This window comes from Culex quinquefasciatus, chromosome 1 (assembly GCF_015732765.1).
Source record: "Culex quinquefasciatus strain JHB chromosome 1, VPISU_Cqui_1.0_pri_paternal, whole genome shotgun sequence".
NCBI classification, from domain to species: Eukaryota; Metazoa; Arthropoda; class Insecta; order Diptera; family Culicidae; genus Culex; species Culex quinquefasciatus.
The window spans coordinates 107,650,429-107,675,541 of record NC_051861.1 but is presented as its reverse complement, the minus strand read 5'-3'; the positions used below and the strand labels follow the sequence as shown (position 1 = coordinate 107,675,541).

Below are 25,113 nucleotides of genomic sequence, written 5' to 3'. Positions count from 1 at the left end.
CATTTTTACAATGAAACATCCCTTCACAGGTGGAAAAATAAGGAACAAACAAATAAGGCCGTGGCAAATATTTTTCAACGTTTATGTCACCCTCCCTTAAAAATCGGTCCTTAAAGTTAGGGGACAACAAAAATATTTTTTTCAAAGAACTTCAAAATTCTAAAGGAAATAGAAGTCTAACCAACTGAAAACAATTAGAAATGCATTTTCCTGCGTTTATAATCATATTTAGCATGTCTGGGATCGATCAAAAGTATTTTAAATTTTTGTGGAATTTCAATGTACAGCACCGCAAAAAGTTTTTTTTTGGCGAAAAAAAAACTTTTTCATACTTGGATATTTTTAAAACTAATGATTGCTTAACAACTAGGCAGGTGTAAAATGCACTTTAAAACATTTTTTTCATCCAAATGTTAAGATCATGGCTTGTTATTTCATTTTCTTTTTTTTTTTTTATTTTTTAAATATTAGGGGAAATATACCCTTTCTAATCAAACGCCTATCCTCGTCATATGAATAGATTGATGCTCGATCAAAACTCCAAACACACTATTTAGGCTATACACTTACCAGCAACAGCACCCCCTTAAGTAAGCACGCAAATTTATGCCATTTACTGGTCAAAAAGGTCAAATTTAATGCACTTTTGATCATAATTTCTATTTTGCGAGACCATTTCTCATCATTTTGGTGGCACACACATTTACACGCAAGATGAGAGGTTAACTGCTTAACGAAAGTCGCCATCAATATCTTTTTACTTGCGCTAACGATTTCAAAGCGCTTCAGATATAAAATTGCTTCCAACTACCGGCAATATGTTCCTTTGCACATTAGTTAGTCACTCACTTGAAAAATAATCCCGAAACATGTAAATAATTGGCAAGCGCCATCAAAAAAACAAACGCGCCAAGTCTTTTGACGTTTGACTTTTGACGACCCATTCTAATCGAAGGCTGAAGAAAACCGAGCGAGAAGCATTGCCTTGGCGTTCTCGATTGCGAGATTCCTACTCGAAACTAAGTGTCCGAAGGCTTGATTGTTGAGGCAATTGCAAACCTCTTTTTACACCTTAGCTTCCATCCACCCCGGGATTCGAACTGACGACCTTTGGATTGTTGGTCCAACTGCCTACCAGCGACTCCACCAGGACAGGACCCAGGGAGACGTCTCCTACACCTGAACTGAGCTAACGACCTAACCTCTTTTAGGTTAGTCCGGGGCCAACATTTACTTCCCGTCCGACGGAAGGCGTGATCAGACAAATCTCGTCTCAAAATATGCCACCGGTACCTTCTGGGATCGAACCCAGGCCAGGACTGGGTGAGAGGCAATCACGCTTACTCCCGAGTTTTGTTCTAATTTTTTCATCAAAAACCAATCTTAAACTTTACACAACAGTGAACAATTAAAATATTGACGTGGATTTTTGACAAGCAGAAATGAAACAAAAATCGTGTTGCCTAATAATAGATGACACTGTACCGAAAAAATAAACCTAAGTCATCTGAGTCATCATTTTTTTGGTTCTAAGATATCTTGTTAGTTTCCTTATTTCGTTATTTTTTATATTTGTTTCATAAATCACCATCCATCGACCCCTTGTTCCTGCTGAGTAAAATCGAAGGAAAGCGAAACAAAAAATCATACAATCTGCATATACGTAGGTATACACGCGCGTTTCAATTGCTGTTTTTTTTTTTCATTTTCGTTCAAATAGTTTTTTTGTTGTTGTTGTTGTTGTTTCGTGTGTATAGAGATATGCCTGCTGCAAGGGAGAAGGAGTGAGTGTGAGTCGTCGTTGTCGTCGTCGACTGCCGCACGAAAACCAAACCACGCGCATGTCATTTATACCAAAGAGTTTTGTACTTTTGCTAAGGTTCTTCCAACAGCAGCGAGAAATGTCGAGTGTGTGTGCGTGTCTGTTTGTGTTTCACGTCCCACCAGAAACAGCAGCAGCGGCCGCCGCCATATTTCTTAAAGTTGGCCCGAAAATCGGAAAATTTGTCTCTCTTTAATGTTTGAATTTTTTGGGGAAATTCATAAATTGATTTCCTGAAACAAATTTCCGATCCCAAAAATGGTCACTTCTCCCCACTTGTAATCATAAATCAACTTAGTTTCGGGGGAGCTTTTTGTTTCAACTATTTGTCAAAAAAATTTCACACCCTCGAATCAGCAGCCACTCACTCAATCCGCCATTGTCGTGTCAAGCGCGGCTTGTTAAAAATAAATCCGTATTAGTAACGCGATACCGTGCCTCTTTGCGCCTCCGTGGTTCTCTCGTTCGTGTTGTTTGCTACAAGTGCCAACACTTTGGCCGGGTGGCCAATATTGTCAATTTTGTACACATTTATTTTGGAATTTTAAGCCTGGTAAAAAAAACAGTGAAATTAATTCCAAACAATTGAGGATAATCTCAGATTTTAAAAGTGGGGGCAGGGGGCGACTGGATTACCCTTGGTTTTGGGCTTTGGAATGGATTAGATCAAATATATGGCAAATTTATTGTGAAGGAATATTCCAAAGCATAAGCCTACTGCACTGAATTCATAAATTTGTACGTTTTTCTAATGTTTTCGGTGCATTTTCCCCAAGCGAACCATTCTGCATTCAAAATTGAGATGTAATATTACGTCTACAAATATGTAAATTTACATATTTTGTGTGTAATTTCACATATTCCTAGTAAATTGAGGTAAAATTACATTATAAAAGAGGTTATATTCGATCCAAAATTTAACTTGTTTTAATGTGATTTACAACATTCAAGATCTCTCAAGTGTGTTAGTTTAAAATTGTTACTACATCTGCTTTAAAAAATAATAATTTTTTTTCAAACTGTTTTAAAATATGGTAATATGGAATGGTTGTACCCGACGATGTTATCCTACACAGCAAAAAATCATATAGTAAAATCGCATGCAAAAGCATGCACATCACCTTTGTGTCAAAAAACATTTAATATTACACACTGCATGTAGAATTTTTATAGACACAAAACAGAAGTTGCAAGGGCTGGCGCTAGAGCGTCCAATTTCCCGGGGTTTCAAATTTCCCGGAAAACGGGAAATCCCGGGAATTCCCGGGAAAATTTAAATTTATTGAAAATTGTTATGATCTTGGTTTTAATTATTATTATGCTACAAAATTGTACACGACATCAACATTAATGGTTTTAATAAGTGTGAAGATCAATTAGGGACCATCCATAAACCACGTGGACACTTTAGGGGGTATGGCGATTGTCCACGCTCCATACAAAAAGATTTTTTTGTATGGACAATTGTCCACGAAGGGGGTACGAGATTCCCAAAAAGTGTCCACGTGGTTTATGGATGGTCCCTTAACAGCTTGACTGCAAGTAAAAAATCATTCAGATACAAGAAAATGTATTTTGGTATTTTTTGATGAAAAATTTAAAACTTGCCTCTGTGACCAGTTTATTGAAATGAAAAAAAAAAAAAACATGCAGAAATTATGTTCTTCATGACAAATACTGGTTTCAGCTCATTAACAAATGGTAAAGCTTTTTAGTGTTGGTTTTACTCCAAACAACCCAATGTTTTCAAATATCTGAAATATCTTTGAATATATTTTTGCCCTTTTTTAGAACAAACAATAGAAAGTAATTTTTCAATGACTTTTTTTGTATTATTATGCAATATGATTTAAATTATACGATAAATTAACATCATTCTACAAAAAGTCTTCTATTTTTTCACATTTAACCCTAGTTGCACCAGTGTTCCATAATTCTTTTACTCTAAATTGTAATTTCTTTAGTACTAGGTATTCAACCAATTGAATTAATTCTTTTTGCACAAATTCGATTTTCATCTCATTTGATCATGGTAAACAGAAACGTAAAAAAAATCTCAATTTTAAATTGGAGGTAAGGAGTTTTGATTTAATACTCCTTAAGCAATATCTATTCCCAGTTGCTTCAAAAATTAATAGTATCAGAAATAATTCTGATATTACTATTTTGATAATCAAATTAATTATATATAAACCAAACAATACATTTAATTGAACAAAATCATGTTGAGTTTGTTCATTTATTACTTTTCAGAGCATTTTCAAATAAAAGTTCTAAAAATTTAAGAAAATGTATATTTCCGCTTGAATTTCGGGAATTCCCGGGAAATTTACAAATATTTTTTTTTCGGGAAATCCCGGGAATTCCCGGGAATTCTTTTCCCGGGACGGGAAATTGGACGCTCTAGTTGGCGCCTTAGCCCGCTCGGCCATCAGACCGATGAATAATGGAAATAAAACGCATATATGAGCTTGACACTTCGGTCAACTAGGCTTCCCATACTGAGGGGCTACATGTTCCAGGGTGTAATATTACATCAAATTTCATAAAACAATGCAAATTTTATTTTACACCCAGGCCTTTTACACGCAGCTGGATTACTACTTTATTTGCTTGTAGGCTTATATAAGCCATTTTTGAGTATATAAAGCCAGTTTCATTCGAGATTTACATTTGAGAAGGGCGTAAGTAATTTGAATAATTTAAATATAGCTGTATCTCGAAGCCGTTGCATCAGATCAAAAAGTAGTTAGAGTTTGGGGGGCTTTCTGAAAAAAAAATACAATGAAAAAAATACAGGTCACTAGTATGAGATTTTAGGGGTATTGAAAATTTTAAAATTTTAAGGCACGAGCTTTGAGTTTGTTGTGGCAAAAAAATAAAAAAAGTTTGAATGGGTTAGTTTTAGTTCTCATTAGTTTTCAAATAATGTAAGTTCTGACATTTTTTTTTTTTGCGAAAAAAAATATTGGAAAATATTTGCAATTAAATTTAATTATTTAATCTTAGTTAAAAGTTTAAATTAAACTAAACTTAAAAGCAAATAAATTAATAAATCTGGCAACCCTGCTGCAGTGTTCGCCCCCCAGCACGCCCAAATATGTCTTAATGCGCGCCGCTGCTGCCTCACTCACAGAGAGTAGAGTGGTTCAATAAAATCGAGTTTGGTCCGGCAGCGCCGCACCAGCACCAGAGGCGGCAGCAGAGAGAGGAAGGTTGGGGGGGGGAGCATAACAACAAAAGAATAAATGATCGTAAAATGCAACCGCAACCTTGCCAGGCACGCCAACGTCTAGTCTCGACGGATGATGATTTGGTTTCGGTGAGAGATTTGCGGCTTGTGAGAGCGAGCGATTTTTTGCGCGCTCTCTCTCTTCGCGGTTTTGGGGTTGTGTGCGTGTTTGGGGAGCGTGAATCGATACTACTACTGATAATATTATGCTACTCAATCGGTGGGCTAATTTGAATGGGGAATCAGTTTGAACACATATTTTAGAGAATGAGAGAGTTACGTCACTCACCGACTCTCATTCTCTCGACGGAGCCCCCCACACTAATACATTGTTGATTTGCCCCCATCTTTTTTGAGTTACCCTCCTGAAACCAGAAGCTACCTCAACAATTTACGCTCGGCTGAGACTGTTACGTTCTACGTACGTTTTTATACACAAGTAAGTGTGCTTTCGTCAGTCGGCCAAACGGAAGAAAGTGAGTGTTTGTTGATTGCAGCACGAAACAAAAATGAATTGAAATACTAATACACCTTAAAAGTGAGTGTTGGTATTGGTTGGGACGCTTGTAGCAAAAGGGGAGGGAAGGAGGTAGGACGTTTTCCCATTTTTATTCGTCACATGTTTTATTAAGCGTTTAACACTGTCTGGGTCGAGCTCGTTCGTCGATCTCGACACGACTGAGCCCGTTTTACTCGGTCGGCTTCTGGTATGTCCTCAGGGGGCGCTAGTCATGCTACGAGCCATGGCGGAAGGTTAAGGAGTTGTGCACGGTGGGAAATTTGTTTTTTTTTCAGAAATTATTTTCGCTTTCAAATTTATAACACGCAAATAGCATACGATTGATTGCCTTGAAAATAAAATCTAACCAATCAAAAATATCATGTCAATGGTCGCAACGCTTGCTTAGAGCGTATCCTAGACCTTTTACTTTCGCAAAAACCGTCAAACTCCAAGCAAAATATATTTGGGGATCCCGTGGAGATTTTCCCTTATCCCCTTAAAAAAGTGGAATATCAACTCTTTCCGCCCTTTTTTTAAATATCTTCTTTTAACAATTAGTTTTCCAATTGAAATATTTTTTATATTTAAAAAATCTTGATCATATAGACCATCAATCGAAAAAAATCAATAAGTACGACAAATGAATAATGTCTTACCGATTTAAAATCTGAGCAATTTCTAACATTTTTCTATTTGAATTAATTTTCAATATTTCTGGGGGAACATTTATCTCACTAATCAATTTTTCATAAAAAAGTTTAAATAAGGGTCATTCCATCTGAAGCGGAACAGCATTTGAAAATTACCCTCTCCGATCCTGCTCAAATTTGGCAGGGCTGTTGATACTATCAAAACATGCAAGAATCCCGAATTTCATCCAAATCGGACCACCCCCTCCATTTTTGTACCTCCCCAAAAAATCGACTTTTTGACGATTTTTGACCAAACCTCCTAGTTTGAAACGACGATAACTCAGGAACCACAAATCTTAGAGGGTCGGTCTTAGACTCAATTTTGAAGGAAATCGGACGTAGAATCCATTTCCGTGATCAAAATTTAGATTAATTTATTTTTCTACCTGTATTGCGCAATTGAAAACTTTAAACGGCCGTATCTCAAAACACCCCAACTTATTTTTTTTATTTGACCTCACCATCGTGTTCCCCGGCCAATTTTACATAAGAATCACTTATCGACAGAAATGAATATGTTTTGTTCCAGAGATATCGAATTTTAAAGTTTTGTGTTTTCGAGATTACCTACATTAGCTTCATTCGCCGCATCTGCTAGAAGCACACAGGCGGGCTGATCAATAACTGCTACCTGGTCATTTTTGAAATAATATTTCATCATAAATAATCTTTATCAAATTGGGCAAAAATTAACTGTATAACACTGTAGGAAACTGGAGTTTAATCGCGAATGTTTATCTGTTAAAAACAATGAATGAAGTGAATTTCTGTGCTAACCCACAGGACAGAGCAATAACGACACACAGTAAAGGGCAGAATTGGATTCCGATGCAAAATGCAATTAATCTTGTTAGTAACACTGAACAATAAGTGCACGATACATTATTGAGTTAAAAATATGAATTAAAATGAATAAAATTTGTTGATTTGTTGTACTCTAGTGAAGGACGATCACAAGGAGTAGGAAAAGGATTTCTGTAAAGTATAAAACTGAAAAATCTAAGAAAATCACAAAGTTTGATCTGCTGCAAAGCGGCTAATTCTCAAAATTTAGTTGCGATGATTTCGACACCGTCCGAACAACAGTGTTTTTTTTTCATCTATCATTCTTGGATTCTTGGAACACAATACGGCTGCTGTCCTCACGTATAAGGATTTTTTTTTAAATAAAATGTATCTTGACCAAAATCATCTTTTAATCAAATGGAGCTGGCTCACAATATAAAAATTGATTTAATATGATCAATCTTTTAACCCATAAATGAGATTTGCCAAATTATGGTAAAGTGTCAATAATAAACTATAATAATAATAAAGCAGGTTTTGGGGTTTTTGCTGAATGGTACTATTTTGCTACCGCCCATGATAAAGGCCCTAGTCATGGCCTCGGAGGTTCTCTAAAACGGTTAGCAACACGTAAATAAACGGTGCATTCAAAATAACCCAATAAATATTTTTTTTCACAAAAATAGATTGATCAAGGTAGGGAACAGCATCTAATTCCAGCGTTCTTCTAATGTTGCCATATCAGCGCTTTGGCATTCAATTACAGCTGATTAAAAGCGTTTTCAACTGAAATCGAGTGATAAATAGCTCAATAAGAAAGAAGTGAACAAGCAAGTTTCTATCAAAAGTTTTGCAAAATTTGTTGTTTAAATAGTGAAAATCTCGGGTGAGTTTTCAAAAAGCCGTAAGAGCCACCGTGACCTCCGACACTAATATTTGTTTTTCTCCCAATTGTAACAAGATTTAATTTTTTTTCAGTTTGGGGCACTTGAGAGAGAGTTGATGAACAATCTTAAGCATTTTTGAAATTTGTTTTTTCGTAAGTAAGTCGGATACCGATGCAAAATAGGCTTTGTTTACCATTGGCAATTACGGCTTTTTGACTTAACCTGCCAAACATACGAGAATTTCCCCTATTAGCCATTTGAATAAATATTTGAGTAAAATTATAAAAAGATAAATTAAATTAACTATCTCCCAGAACACCAGGTAGCAGTTATTGATCAGCCCGCCTGTGTGCTTCTAGCAGATGCGGCGAATGAAGCTAATGTAGGTAATCTCGAAAACACAAAACTTTAAAATTCGATATCTCTGGAACAAAACATATTCATTTCTGTCGATAAGTGATTCTTATGTAAAATTGGCCGGGAACACGATGGTGAGGTCAAATAAAAAAATAAGTTGGGGTGTTTTGAGATACGGCCGTTTAAAGTTTTCAATTGCGCAATACAGGTAGAAAAAATAAATTAATCTAAATTTTGATCACGGAAATGGATTCTACGTCCGATTTCCTTCAAAATTGAGTCTAAGACCGACCCTCTAAGATTTGTGGTTCCTGAGCTATCGCTGTTTGAAACTAGGAGGTTTGGTCAAAAATCGCCAAAAAGTCGATTTTTTGGGGAGGTACAAAAATGGAGGGGGTGGTCCAATTTGGATGAAATTCGGGATTCTTACATGTTTTGATAGTATCAACAGCTCTGCCAAATTTGAGCAGGATCGGAGAGGGTAATTTTCAAATTTGCACTTTTTCGTGCACAGTTGAGATGGAATGACCCATAAGAGAAAGTGCATGATTTAACTAAAATGAAGAATAATGTTGATTTGACTCTTTTTTCTTGAAATTCTCTCCACAAATCTATTTTTTGTGTTGGTTTTTGGTGCATTTAAGTTCATCGTGTATTATTTTCAACATATTAACGAATACAAAATTGTAGATTCGCAATAGTACTCGTTTTCGTTGTTAATAACTGAACGTTAGTGAGAAACAAGTTACGGACAATGTTAACGCTCCACTTTTTTCAGGGGATAAGGGAAATTATCCCCGATATCCCCAAAGAACTTTAGCTTAAAGATCTACGGTTTTTGGGAAGATAAAAGGTCTAGGATACGCTCTAAGCAAGCGTTACGATCATTGAAATATTTGTTTAAAAATTATAAAACTCATTCACGATCCTAACCAAATGAGAAAACTTCTTTTTCTCACAATTTCACCATCCAAGAAAAAAAAAACTAGGTCACCTAACCCACATTCTCCACTTCCAAATTCCCTCCGTGCCGCCGTGCAGCAGCTGACAGTGCAATCGTGATTGAATCCCCCAGCAGCAGCATCGCACAATCAGAGCGCCGTCGTCGGAATTCCGTCGCGCGTCCGCGATAATCGACCGAATCGTTCGACGCCGACGGCCACGATTTGTCTCGGTCATGACACCCGAACCAGTGCGACCGACCGACCGACGATGAGAATTCTCACTCTCTTGTGATTTTTGTTGCTGTTGGATCAGATGAAATTTTGCTCACGATTTTCCGGCTGTGCGCGCATTCTCTCCCGAGTTCGCTCTCTTTTGTACGACTACTTTACGTTTATTCATGCCATAAATATGTTTGTGAAGTCCCGGATAAAGAAATGTAAACAGGAAAAGTTACTTTTAGTTAGGTGGAAAAGTATTGTGATTTTGATAAAAATCTATTTCGTCAGAAATAAGTTCAACTTCCGAACCAATAAATTAAAAAAAAAACTATTTAAAGAAAGTCCTACACAACCCTGCTAGGTGCTCCCTCACAAATCCCTCTTCAAAATGTGTAATTATTTTCGTTCCACTCCCACTCTCTCGGGGGATCGTCGAGGGGTTGAGTGTGGTTACACACTTGGTTTAATTTTACTCACTTTTATTGGCAGCCCTGCTGCCTGTCTGCTTGTCATCGTGTGGGAAAACGAACGTTTGCTCGGTTTCTTGGTTGCGCGTTCCGCCGCGATGACGTATCGTTGCCGCCGTCACTTTGTGGGGAGATTCCTCTATGCGCTGCTTCTCGGAGAGGGAGAGAGAGAGTGAGGGGTTAATTTACTCTCTTATTCTCTCGAAAACAGCAACAGAGAGCGAATGAGCGAGCGGCAGTCCAACGTGCAAAGTGTTATAAATTATATTTAAAGAGACAGAGATTAGAGGTATTATAATACTACACGGTCATGGCGGAGTGTGTAATAAAGTATCGGATGAAAACATCGGGAAACACGGTAGAAAAACAGAGAAATAAAGAGAAGAAGAGGGGGCGCGTGGGGCGAGATAGACTTTTAGAAGAAGCAAAAAATACCCTTTTGACAAAAAAAAGTTATTTGTAGGTGAATCTACATTTTTCAATTTTAAAATTACAATAACGTGGAATCAGGGTATCGAATAAAAAATCACATGCTAGCTTTACAAATATTTTGTTGTGTTATCGGGAGTCCGTTTTAAATATTTTAGAAAAATCTTGAATCCTTAATACTTCATATTTTTAATTTTCTTTGTTCATACTTCATGACTCAAAAGTGGCTTGTTTCGGTTTTTTTTAATGCAAACGTTTTTTAAATATTTTTTTTGTGATTAGGTTGTTGCAAATATTTTTTTTAAAACAAGGCCGTTGCAAATATTTTTCAATGTTTATGTCGGGAGGGGGGGGGGGGGTTTAATCAACTAAAACCCAGTTAAAATGCATTTTCCCACGTTTATAATCATATTTAGCATGTTTGAACTCCTTTGTAAACATTTTAAATTTTCATGAAATACCAATGTACAGTTCAACGAAAAGTTTTGTTTTTGCAAAAAAAAAAATCCATCAATACCTCGATACAGTAGTTGTTTGGTAACTGGGCATTGTTTAACTGGGCTGCTTTTTAACTGGGCGCTCGATAACTGGGTCGTAGCCCAGTTAAAAAGCAGACAAACGTCAAAAAACCAAAACAAACCAAAATGACCGAGGGGTTAATGGATGCAAAAATCATATTCAATAAATAAAAAAAACTTTTTTCAAGGTTTTGTTTAATTTCAAGTTACAATTAAAGAAAAATTAAAAGTATGAATTGTTATTAAATTTGATTAACTTTTATTTCTAAATTTCATCTGGAAAATATTATGCCTCAGTGGTCCCCTCGTTATTTTTTGTTCAGCCCAGTTAACGAGCAACATTCGGTGACTGGGCTACGTTCTCAGCCCAGTTACCGAACAACTACTGTATTTTCAAAACTAATGATTGGAAAGCAATTGTACGCCTGTAAAATGCATTTTAAAACACTTTTTTCATCCAAATGTTGAAACCAAGGCTTGTAATTTCAATTTCAATTTTTATATTTATTTTTTATTTTTTATAACCCCCTCCCCTCCCCCCCTCAACTTTGGTCAGAGCTGAGGGACATAAATTTCAAAAAATAATTGTTTGTTTAACTAATGACCTCAAATCAACTGTACGAATTTATAATTCATTTTACAACCTTGTTCTCAGTGAAATGTTGAAATTCTGGTGTTAATTAATGTTTTTATATGTTTCGGTCGTGGAACAACAATTTTTTAAATATTTGCATCGGCCTAAACTAAAAAATATAAAAAAAAACAAAAAAAAACAAAAAAAAACAAAAAAAAAACAAAAAAACACAAATCATAAAAAATGCGAAAAATAAACAAAATTACATAAAAATATACAAAAATATAAAAAATACAAACAAACAATACACACAAATCATAAAATACACGAAAATTCATTTTAAAAAACACACACGAATAGACGAAAATAAAAAATAAAGATAAATACAGAACCTGTATGAAATAATAAAAACACAAAATACATAAAAAAAAATAAAAATAAATTTTTTGTACAAAAATACAAAATAGTTGATTATGATTACAAAAATACAAAAGTATATGAATACAAGAATACAAAAAAAAGCCTAAAATTCTAAAATACAAAACAAAAAATATTAATAATTCAATAAAAAAAAAAAAACAAAACAATACCATGTAACAATGCATATATTTAAGAATTAAAAAAACTAAATAAAATACACAACAAAAATGAAAAAAAAAAAATATTTCACGCTGATATAATAAAACGTTTTTTTTTTCGTTTTTTTAATAAAAAGTACAACAAAATTATCAAAAAAACAAAAAAAAAAACAAAAAGAAACACAAATAAACAAATGCAAAAAAATAAACAAGATACAAAACTGCGAAAAAATCAATATAATAACAATACATATTACAACAATACAATGATAAAAATTACAATAATGCCAAATTATCAAAATTTCACAAAACGAAAATACAAATAAAAACAGTTTAAAAATACACAGAAGTTCAATTTTAAAAATACTCAAAAATACTCATAAAACCCCAAATAAAAATATGCAAAATGTATATCGGCAAAAAAGTCAGAGGTTAGTATGAGCATATGAGTTTCAGGGCATTAGAATATACATTTTTACCTACTAACTAAACAAATTTATTCAAATTTAAAGATATTTGGTTGCATCATTGCCGAGATGTAGCAATTTCAAGTTGCCAGTTTAAAAAAAAAACGGGTGCCACGATATCGCAACACTATCTTGACCAAATCGGCTCAAAATTTTTGTGAAGACTCGTTAAACCAATTCCGTGTACATGACGAAGCCCAATTTTCACAAAGTTTATTTAAAAAAAAGATAAAAATATTTTGTGTTTAAAAAAACCGTTAGTTTTTGATTTTTGTGTTTTTTTTTAAAAAAGCTTATTTTAAAAATTAGGCTTCGTCATGCACACGGGATACATCTTGAGAGTCTTCACCTAAAATTTCAGCCAGTTAGAGAAAAACGTCAACAACGTTTGAGCTCACATCGTCTCTTACTCATTTTAATCTTGAAAGATCTTCTTGAACTTTGATAAATGATTAATTATCATCTTTGAGTGGATTTAACGAATATACTGCAATATAAAAATTTGGGATTTCATACTTGTAAAAAAATGGTCACAATAATACAAAATAGCATTAAAAATACAAAAAAAGCAAAAGTACATTAATCGAGAAAACAAAAAAAAAAGAAGAAATTTATAAAAATATACAAAAATACTCAAAACAAAAAAAAATACGAAACTTTGCTGAGTTTACATTTTGTCTTTTTTGGCTAGTGAATCAATCAGGGTCTGCTTTTCATCCAACATCAAATTCGTAAATTTAGCTGAAATGTAAGCTGATTGTTAGCTGGCATTTTTCGAGACGAGATTTGTCTGACCACGCCTTCCGTCGCATAGGGAAGTAAATGTTGGCCCCGGTCTAACCTAAAGGGTTAGGTCGATAGCTCAGTCCAGGTGTCGGAGTCGTCTCCCTGGGTCCTGCCTCGGTGGATTCGCTGGTAGGCAGTTGGACTAACAATCCAAAGGTCGTCAGTTTGAATCCCGGGGTGGGTGGAAGCTACGGTGTAAAAAGAGGTTTGCAATTGCCTCAGCGATCAAGCCTTCGGATACTTAGGCAATGCTGTAGAGCGAATAATTTGACTTGATTTTTAGCTGATTCAACCGAAAAATTAGCTGTTTTAGCAAGTTCGAATTTGAATTGGTTAATTTTAGATGGAACTTGTTTCCGTGCGAGAATATTTTTGTCACCATTTCACGCTACCTTCCCCCCTTTTGTTCCCATAACCCCTTCTTCATCCGGAGATTACCAACAACAGTGCCGCTGCTTCTGCTTCTGCTGATAGATGAGATGGAAAGAGCGAAGATATGGGCAGTGTTGGGCCGATGATGAAGCTTTGAAGTTTGTTGCTACCTTCCTTCAACCTGTAACGAAGCAAAAAAAAACGCAATTGGTGGACCCCTCGGTTATCAGAAGGGGTGATGCTCTCAAGTGACTGTTGTTCGGCCCCTTGTTTGTTTTGTCTCGCTCTTTTTCTCGCTCTCTGTTTTCCTTGATTATTTCGCTCATTTTCGCTCAAGAAAGAGCAACACAGTGCGGAAATGGGCAATGATGTAGAGCGCGAGTCGGTCTGTTTGTCTTCTTATTCTTCAAACTTTTCTGCATTCATTCGATGTAGATTTCGGTTTTGGATTTGTGTGTTTCCTTCAATCTTCTCTTCTCTTGCGGTTGGTAGCACTGCTATTTGCGCGTAGTTTGCGCTTCCGTCCTGGCGCGGCGTGGCAAACCTTTGAGTAGCCCCCCAACCACCACCGCTCAATCAATTCGAGCTTGCACGGTGCAAAACGTCAAAAGTGACAAGAGAGGGTGAAGGGGGTCGAGGGGTCAGACGATGGTGGTCGTCAGCTCGAAAAGCGGAAAGGTCATTTTTTTTATTTTGCTGCGTTTTCTTCTACTTCTTGCTGGTATTGGTGGACCCCTCGGCTTGGGAGCAGGGAAAAGAGGGGAAAGGAGCCAGTTTCTTTGATTTACATCTTGCTGATTTTCGCTGGAGGGAGGACTGTTTTACGGGGCCTTTATTTTTTTTGCTTAGCTCGGTGAACGGTCAAAAGATGGCCGACCAGTTTTGTTGTTTTTTTTTTTTGCGTGCGCTGAATTCCTCTGTCGAGGGCATTTAAATTTGCACCAATACTAACGCAATACTTTTTTGTTCTTTTTTTTCTATTTACAGGTAAGTCACGATGATGGTAAAATCTCATGCGTAAGATGCTCGGATGGCTTAAGTTTAATTGGGAAACGCCCAAAAGGTTTTTTTTTCTTTCTCAAATTAATCAACCACAAATGTCACAACACGCAATAAATGCGCACACCCAAATATGGTGTGCGTGTGATGCGAATCCACCAGAGTGGAAGCACGCATAAGAAAAAAAAACTGGTTTGCTTTTCATCGATCCACAATAATGACCCTTTTCGGTGCGTACGTCATCGGTGCGTGATAGTCTTTGTCAGTGGCTTGTACCTTGTGATGACAGAAAATAAGACGCACAAAGGGAGGAGCATTCGTCACCTCTTTGAGTTACTGATTGACGCTGTATTTTTTTTTTTCTTTCTTGATTTATTTTTTAATGAAATTTTCAAAATAAAGAAAAATGATGTTCAAAAGATTTCAATCCTAATAAAAGTTGAACAGTTGTAAATAGTTTGTTAAGTATTTAAAATAATTGAGCAGTTCTCTCGGATTTCGGTCATTCGATTTTTTTTTTGTATTTTTTATTCCGAATGAAACTTTTTTGGTGCCTTCGGTAGGTATGTCTAAAGAAGCCATTTTGCATCATTAGTTTGTCCATATAATTTTCCATACAAATTTGGCAGCTGGCCATACAAAAATGACGTATGAAAGTTCAAATATCAGTATCTTTTGAAGGAATTTTTTGTTCGATTTGGTGTCTTCGGCAAAGTTGTAGGTATGGATATGGACTACACTCAAAAAAATATTTAACTTTTTGTCACTAAAACTTGATTTGCAAAAAACACTATTTTTAATTTTTTTTATTTTTTGATATGTTTTAGAGAACATCAAATTCCAACTTTTCAGAAATTTTCAGGTTGTGCAAAAAATCTTTGAGCGAGTTATGAATTTTTGATTTAATACTATTTTTTTCAAAAAATCGAAAAATTGATCGCAAAAATTTTCAACTTTATTTTTCGATTTAAAATCAAATTTGCAATCAAAAAGTACTGAAGTGAAATTTTGATAAAGTGCACCGTTTTCAAGTTAAATCCATTTATAGGTGACTTTAAAAAAAAATAGTCGCAGTTTTTCATTTTTTTAAATTAGTGCACACGTTTGCCCACCTTTGAAAAAAAATATTTTTGAAAAGCTGAGAAAATTCACTATATTTTGCATTTTTGAACTTTGTTGATACGACACTTAGTTGCTGAGATATTGCCATGCAAAGGTTTAAAAACAGAAAAATTGATGTTTTCTAAGTCCCACCCTAACAACACACCATTATCTAATGTCGATATCTCAGCAACTAGTTGTCCGATTATCAATGTTAAAATATGAAACATTCGTGAAATTTTTCGAACTTTTCGAAAAAAATATTTTCAAAATTTTTAAACTGAGACTAACATTTTAAAAGGGCGTAATATTGAATGTTTGGCCTTTTTGAAATGTTTTCGTGGTTTAAAAAATTATATAATATTTTTTTCGAAGAGATCGCAAAATTTCACGAATGTTTCATATTTTAACATTGAAAATCGGACCATTAGTTGCTGAGATATCGACATTAGAAAATGGTGTGTTGTTTGGGTGGGAAAACATCAATTTTCCTGTTTTTAAACCTTTGCATGGCAATCTCAGCAACTAAGGGTCGTATCAACAAAGTTCAAAAATGCAAAATATAGAGAATTTTCTCAGCTTTTCAAAAATATTTTTTTCAGAAGTGGGCAAACATGTGCACTAATTTAAAAAAATGAAAAACTGCGACTATTTTCAAAAAAGTTAACTAAAAATGCCTATAACTTGAAAACGGTGCACTTTATCAAAAATTCACTAAAATACTTTTTGGTTGCAAATTCGATTTTACATCGAAAAATAATGTTGACAAATTTTTGTGACCAATTTTCCGATTTTTTGAAAAATCAGTATTGATTCATTAATTCATAACTCGCTTAAAGATTTTTTGCACAACCTTGAAATTTCTGAAAAGTTGGCATTTGATGTCCTCTAAAACATATCAAAAATTAAAAAAAAAATTAAAAATAGTGTTTTTTTGCAAATCAAGTTTTAGTGACAAAAAGTTAAATAAAATATCACCAATTTTTTTTTACCGTGTCTCATTTTTTTTCAGTGTAGTCCATATCCATACCTACAACTTTGCCGAAGACACCAAATCGATCAAAAATTCCTTCGAAAGATACAGATTTTGAATTTTCATACATCATTTTTGTATAGCTATGGAAAATTATATGGACAAACTAATGATGCAAAATGGCTTCTTTGGGCATACCGAAGGCACCAAAAAAGTTTCAGTCGGATTAAAAAATACAAAAATTAAAATTTAAGAAAAAAGACCGATTTCGTAGAGGATTGCTCAATTTAAGAATATTAAGTCCAGTGAAAAAGCATACCTATTTTCTTTTTTTTGCAAATCACAAAAAACAAAAAGTATTTTCGAAGATTTAACGTATTTTGTAAAAATTTTAGTATTTTCGAAAAAATATGTCTTTTTTTGTCAATTCTAGAGCAATTAATTCAAAAAATACTAGCACAGTGAAAAAGCATACCAAATTTCGCTTCGTTCGATACCATATCGAAATTTATGAAAATTTCAGTTCTTTAAAAAAATACGGTGTTTTGTATTTTTTTTGTATTTCTAGAAATTTTTAAAAGGTGCTTTAAACCTACAAAAAACAAAAGCTTATAGGACAATTTAAAAAAAAACTTACTGTTTTAAATATTTTCGAAATGATCGTTGAAAGTATAAGTCAATTTAATAGTAGTTTATGCAAAAAGTTGCAAAAAGAATATTTTTTCAGCACGAGTCGTACATTTATCCAACGAGGTTTATCGAGTTCAATAAATACGACGAGTGCTGAAAAAATCAAGTTTTGCAACGGTTTGTTTTAACATTTTTTGCAATTCCGAAAAACGCTTCTGGAACGGAATTTTATGTCAAACATTCAAGTGTTTACTAAATTTACCGTTCAAAACATTTTTTTTTTCAAAAATGTTACCTTTTCGCTAACCAATGTTGAAAAGCTCAACTTTTCAGCACCCATTACAGTGCTGCAAAGTAGAACTTTTCAGCACAGGTATTGAAAGGTATTAATTTTTCAATCTGTTTTTTTGGTAGGGAAAAGTAGGCCATTAATTTTTTTTACATGACATAAGGCCGTTGCAGATATTTTTTGAAGATTATGTCTCTTGACTTTTGGGGTCGACATAAACTTGAAAAATATTTGCAACGGCCTAAATCTAGGAAATTTAAATTATAAATTGAAAAACAAAAACCAGTGTTATATTAACGTTTAAGAAATTTAAATCATGTTCATCTCGCATTGTATAGCTTGAATATTTTTGACATAAAAACTAATAACAGTCTTATAACAAGTTTTGCTTTCAAAAAGTTACTTAAAAACCCGCAGTGTTTGCCGACTGCGATTGCGTTTGCTTGTTCGTGTACTTTTGAGGGCCTCCATAACCATTCCCAGTGGCGGCCACTAGTCAGCTAGGTTTTACATCGTGGAAACTTCTCGACGAATGGAAATGGCACGGCGTGGCACTCACACAAAATGAGAGAAGCAAAAAAAAAAAACGAAGTGCAATTCGAGACAGCACACAAAAAAATCTCCCAGAATCTCACAGTGTAGGCAGTGCAGCAAAAATTGACTCCATGCTTGATGGTGCGGTCCAACTCCAACACCCCTCGAGGCTCGTTGGACCCCTGCGGGAGGTCAGTGACCGCTGCTCCATACACTATTTGGTAGTGGTGGGCAAAACCGCTCATTTCTGTGAGCCGCTCATTTTCGCTCGCTCATTTAAATGAGCGGCTCTTTTGAACGGCTCATCCGCTCATTTCGCTCAAAGTCAGAAAGTAGACTGGAATGAACTGAAGCATCTGCTCAAGATATTTAGTTTTGAGTGTCACGCTTCGTATGATTTTTGTTGATTGATAATTCAAAATATATGTTCTCATCGCACTTATTCTGAACAGATTGGAGATCGTCCATAAAACATAGAAAATCGTCGATTTGCTTTATCCTTTTTTGGAAAGCATTTCAAATATAAACGTTTTATATGAAAAAGGAGAAAAACATTGATCTCTGAAATCCACAAAGTTTGTTTGTTTAACAAACTTGAGTTTTCTTCAAAAGTGAATATTTTCAACCAAATGATTGCTTTCAATCGTTAAAAGTTATGAAAAGTAAGCTGAATTATCGTTTTGATAACAATCTTTCCATTATTTTGTGAAACAATAGATTTAAGTTGGTGTTCAGTAATAGGCATATTTGAGGTAGCCTTTTGCTGCACTTGATAAAATATTCTTGAAATGCAGTTTTTTGTTTAATAAGAACAACTATTATTAATGACAGCAAATGAATGATCAAAACAAGCGTCAAAAAAGAAGATCAGAAAAAAATGCATTAAGGAAACTTTTGAACAATTACCACTAGCATACGAACTATGTTCGAATGCGTGTAACAACTTCATGTACATAACATTTGAGAAATCTATCGATATTTTCATTATGAGATCATGCAACATCGGGCTACAGTCAGCTGATTCAAAATCACAGGCGCCCCGACACGGGCTAGCAACAAGCATAAAATGCGCCATAATGTTCGAACATGAGGCGACCGGTGAGAACCTAGTTTCCCCTCTTTTCTCCACAGCACCGTCACCACCAGCGCGTGGAAGAACGAACCGAACGAGAGCGAATGAGCGAGAGCGAAATAACGAAAGAGTGAGCGAAAACGACGCCGTTCGACGACGTCGACGACGGCGCGAGCGACGCTAATCAAGCGCTCCGTTCGTTCTTTCCGTTCATTCGCTCTCGCTCATTCGCTCTCGTTCGGTTCGTTCTTCGACTCGCTCTTTGATTTGACGGTTTTTTGAAAAGAACCGGTTCACAAAATGAACCGCCGCTCATTTTTTCTGAGCGGTCGCTCATTCGTTCTTTAGCTTGAGCCGGTTCAAAAGAACGGTTCGCTCAAATAAGCCCATCTCTACTATTTGGCGCTGCTAGGTTAGAGAAAGAGCAGCAGCAGCACTATTTTTGGGGCCAGTATGCGAGTTTTGGGTGGAGTTGGTGGTCCCGTTTCAGTTCGGGCCTGGTCACGGGGCCCGTTTTCTCAATTTGCCATAAATCAATGGCAGACGGTGGCGGAGAACCACCACTCCAAAAAACTGTCGACAAACCTGGGCTGATACAGGGCGAACTCTTGGAATGATAATAGGGAAATTCGTAGAATGGCACACCCTGTGCGTTTTTGCGAGCTGAATCTATAGGTTGGAGGAAAAATAAGAAGAAGAAATTGTTTTTCTCCAAGATGATACGACGCCAAGTACGACGCAAATACGACACATTAAGGTGGAGCCAAACGAGTCGTACACCACACTATCAGTTTTCTTCGCGTTTAGGCCGCTAGGAGGCAGTAGCAGCAGCGCTTCATTGCTCATATGCTACGACATTGCGGGTGTCTTAATCATGAGAAAGTTAGGGCACCTGTGAAAAAGAAACGTATTCTGAATATGTAAACATTATTTATCAGTACATAACACACTTTTGAAATTTTTCAATTTCAAATTTCAACAAAAAAAAAACGCACTTTTCAAAAATTCTTAAAAAAAAACTTTTCTGGAAACCACATTTAAAAAGAAGGATTTTTTTTCGCTCAAAATCGAACAATAGATGAAAGGAAAAAATGATATGAAAACCTGTTTTAAACTGTTTTTTTTTTGCCGAGTTGAAATTGTTTGCAAGGCGACCCCATTCTACTACTTAAAAAAAAAATTAAATTTTAGGAATTAAGAAAAACGGCTTTTTAGAGCATTCGGAAAAGACATGATGGACTCTATTTGCAAAATCTCGGTCACATTTTTCACATGTCCAATTAATATAAAAAACCCGATTTAATCCCACCAGGGGTGAGATAGAGCCTTTCTTACTGAAGAATGTAACTTCTTTCAATTCATAACACCGACTTGATACCAAAAATCTTATGATGAAAGCAAGGTATTATTAATTATGTGTTTTCTAAAAGAAATTGAAAACGCAATTTTCACCAATGAGCAGTTTTCTCAGATTTCGGTCATTCCATTTTTTTTTTGTATTTTTTAATCCGACTGAAACTTTTTTGGTGCCTTCGGTATGCCCAAAGAAGCTATTTTGCATCATTAGATTCTCCATATAATTTTCCATACAAATTTGGCAGCTGGCCATACAAAAATGATGTAGGAAAATTCAAAAATCTGTATCTTTTGAAGGAATTTTTTGATCGTTTTGGTGTAGGTATGGATATGGACTACACTGAAAAACAATGATACACGGTAAAACATTTTTTGGTGATTTTTTATTTAACTTTTTGTCACTGAAACTTGCAAAAAAACACTATTTTTTTTATATATATATGTTTTAGAGGACATCAAATGCCAACTTTTCAGAAATTTCCAGGTTGTGCAAAAAATCTTTGACCGAGTTATGAATTTTTTAATCAATACTGATTTTAAAAAAAAATCGAAATAATGCTCGTAAAAATTTGTCAGCTTCATTTTTCGATGTACAGTTAAACCTCGCATAAGAGCGCCTCGCATATGCAACTTTGCATATACGAGTCATTCCACCTGATTCGGTTTTGTCGCAAGAGTTGCATATGCGAGGTACAGGGCTTATGGGATTTTGGCTATATGGGAGACATGACCTATATTGTTATAAAAAATCATCATAACTATGCAAATTTATAGTGTTTTGGAATCGTTATGAAGTCAGCTATACAGCTACACCAAATTTACAAGGTTTACGATGTTCTAGGTCATCCGAAACTTCCTCAAGTTAAGGCCTATGTGTTCACCGCCGTACAAGTATGAGTTAGCGATTGTGACTGTGGTTTTTGACCTCAGATCATATCCGGATAGCCTCAGGGAGGTTCAGGGACTAGTCTACCGATGTGTGGTGATGTTCTGGGTCTTCTGTAGAGTCCCGGGAGTTACGACCGATGGGTCTACCACCGTGACAATATAGAAGTCGGAGATTTTTGACCCCAGATCATATCCAGATAGCCTCAGGGAGGTTCAGGGACTAGTCTACCGATATGTGGTGATGTTCTGGGTCTTCTGTAGAGTCCCGGGAGTTACGACCGATGGGTCTACCACCGTAACAAGATAGAGGTCAGTGGTTTTTGACCCCAGATCATATCCAGATAGCCTCAGGGAGGTTCAGGGACTAGTCTACCGATATGTGGTGATGTTCTGGGTCTTCTGTAGAGTCCCGGGAGTTACGACCGATGGGTCTACCACCGTGACAATATAGAGGTCGGAGATTTTTGACCCCAGATCATATCCAGATAGCCTCAGGGAGGTTCAGGGACTAGTCTATCGATATGTGGTGATGTTCTGGGTCTTCTGTAGAGTCCCGGGAGTTACGGCCGATGTGTCTACCGCCGTAACAAGATAGAGGTCGGAGGTTTTTGACCTCAGATCATATTCGGATAGCCTCAGGGAGGATCAGGGACTAGTCTACCGATATGTGGTGATGTTCTGGGTCTTCTGTAGAGTCCCGGGAGTTACGACCGATGGGTCTACCACCGTAACAAGATAGAGGTCAGTGGTTTTTGACCCCAGATCATATCCAGATAGCCTCAGGGAGGAGGTGCAGGGACTAGTCTACCGATATGTGGTGATGTTCTGGGTCTTCTGTAGAGTCCCGGGAGTTACGACCGATGGGTCTACCACCGTAACAATATAGAGGTCAGTGGTTTTTGACCGCAGATCATATCCGGATAGCCTCAGGGAGGTTCAGGGACTAGTCTACCGATGGGTGGTGATGTTCTGGGTCTTCTGTAGAGTCCCGGGAGTTATGACCAATGGGTCTACCGCCGTAACAATATAGAGGTCGGAGATTTTTGACCTCAGATCATATCCAGATAGCCTCAGGGAGGATCAGGGACTAGTCTACCGATATGTGGTGATGTTCTGGGTCTTCTGTAGAGTCCCGGGAGTTACGACCGATGGGTCTACCACCGTGACAATACAGAGGTCGGAGATTTTTGACCCCAGATCATATCCAGATAGCCTCAGGGAGGTTCAGGGACTAGTCTACCGATATGTGGTGATGTTCTGGGTCTTCTGTAGAGTCCCGGGAGTTACGGCCGATGTGTCTACCGCCGTAACAAGATAGAGGTCGGAGGTTTTTGACCTCAGATCATATTCGGATAGCCTCAGGGAGGATCAGGGACTAGTCTACCGATATGTGGTGATGTTCTGGGTCTTCTGTAGAGTCCCGGGAGTTACGACCGATGGGTCTACCACCGTAACAAGATAGAGGTCAGTGGTTTTTGACCCCAGATCATATCCAGATAGCCTCAGGGAGGTGCAGGGACTAGTCTACCGTTATGTGGTGATGTTCTGGGTCTTCTGTAGAGTCCCGGGAGTTACGACCGATGGGTCTACCACCGTAACAAGATAGAGGTCAGTGGTTTTTGACCGCAGATCATATCCGGATAGCCTCAGGGAGGTTCAGGGACTAGTCTACCGATGGGTGGTGATGTTCTGGGTCTTCTGTAGAGTCCCGGGAGTTATGACCAATGGGTCTACCGCCGTAACAATATAGAGGTCGGAGATTTTTGACCTCAGATCATATCCAGATAGCCTCAGGGAGGATCAGGGACTAGTCTACCGATATGTGGTGATGTTCTGGGCCTTCTGTAGAGTCCCGGGAGTTACGGCCGATGTGTCTACCGCCGTAACAAGATAGAGGTCGGAGGTTTTTGACCTCAGATCATATTCGGATAGCCAAATTTGCAATCAAAAAGTACTTTACTGAAATTTTGATAAAGTGCACCGTTTTCAAGTTAAATCCATTTTTAATGTGACTTTTTTGAAAATAGTCGCAGTTTTTCATATTTTTAAATTAGTGCACATGTTTGCCCACTTTTGAAAAAAATATTTTTGAAAAGCTGAGAAAATTCTCTATATTTTGCTTTTTTGAACTTTGTTGATACGACCCTTAGCTGCTGAGATATTGTCATGCAAGTGTTTTAAAACAGGAAAATTAATGTTTTCCAAGTCTAACAGCTAACAGCCCACTATTTTCTAATGTCGATATCTCAGCAACTAATGGTCCGATTTTCAATGTTAAAATATGAAACATTAGTGAAATTTTCCGATATCTTCGAAAAAAATATTTTAAAATTTTTTAAACCAAGACAAACATTTCAAAAGGGCGTAATATTGAATTAGTGGCCAAAATTTCAAAAAAGCTTTTGCGGTGCTGAACGTTGTAATTTCATAAAAGTTAAAAATATTTGTGAATAAGCCCAAATAAGCCAAACATGATTATCAATGCAGAAAAGGGGATTTTAGATTGTTTTGAGATGATTAGACTTCTATTTTCGAAATTTTCCAGTTTTATGAAAAAAATATTATTTTGCCCCCTGATTTTCGAACCAATTTTGAAATATTTGCAACTACACCCAAATTCAGAATCGAGATAATCGTTCTCTCAAAATTTATTGAGGGCTCAGTGCCAAAATCGATAGAATAATGGTACCAACTCACACCATCATAACAAATGAGTTCATTCGTTAGTTGAATCAATAAATATCCAACAAGTGTCATACATCGACTTCTGACTTCTCCATGGTCACCAAGCTGTGGTGGCCGAGGCAGCTAAGTCATTGGATTGGTTTGTCAAAGGTCTCTGGTTCGATTCCCGTTGTCGACACTTTTGGTTTTTTGTTTGACGGGTGAACTTTTTTGCAAATGAACCTCGAGAGAATAGTTCTATCGCCCATCTCGAGCTGTGTTCTCTGCGTCCGTGAATGGTACCACTATTCTCTCGACTCGAGACCATCATTCTCTCGGACTAGCGCTGCCAGTTTTGGGTGTACCTTTTAAGGGATTACATACATGCAAATCGGCAAAAATGTCAGAGGATGGTTTGAGCACAAACTCAAACTTTTTTAAAATCTGTTTTCAGGACATAAAAATATACATTTTTAACTATTAACAAAATAAATTTGAAGACATTTGGTTGAATCATTGCCGAGGTACAGCTATATGAAGTTAGCATTTTCAAAAAACGGGTGCCACAATATCTCAACACTGCCTTGACCAAATTGGCTCAAAATTTTGGTGAAGACTCGTTAAACCGGTCCTATGTGCATGACGAAAGCCAATTTTCAAAGAGTTTATTTTAAAAAAATAAAAATATTTTTATGTTTTTCATATAAAAAGTCGAAAGTTTTTGATTTTTGTATTTTTGAAAAAAGGCAAAATTTCAAAATCGGGCTTCGTCATGCACACGGGATATGTCTTGCGAGTCTTTACCCAAAATTTAAGCCAATTTGGTCTATTCCTTCTCGAGATATCGTGGCACCCGTAAATCAACTCGGTGTTCAGAGAAAAACGTTCGCAAAGTTTGACAATTCGCTTTGCGCATGGCAAAATTTTCAGCCTAAATCGTCTGTAACTTACTTTATTCAAGAAATATCTTCATGA

General features: G+C 36.3%; 1 protein-coding gene across 3 annotated transcripts in view; it reads left to right on the top strand.

Annotated features, from left to right (window-relative positions):
• LOC6041290 (serine/threonine-protein kinase tousled-like 2) overlaps positions 1 to 25,113 on the top strand; it is a 212,598-nt gene that overhangs the window by 59,983 nt on the left and 127,502 nt on the right. The window lies entirely within an intron of this gene.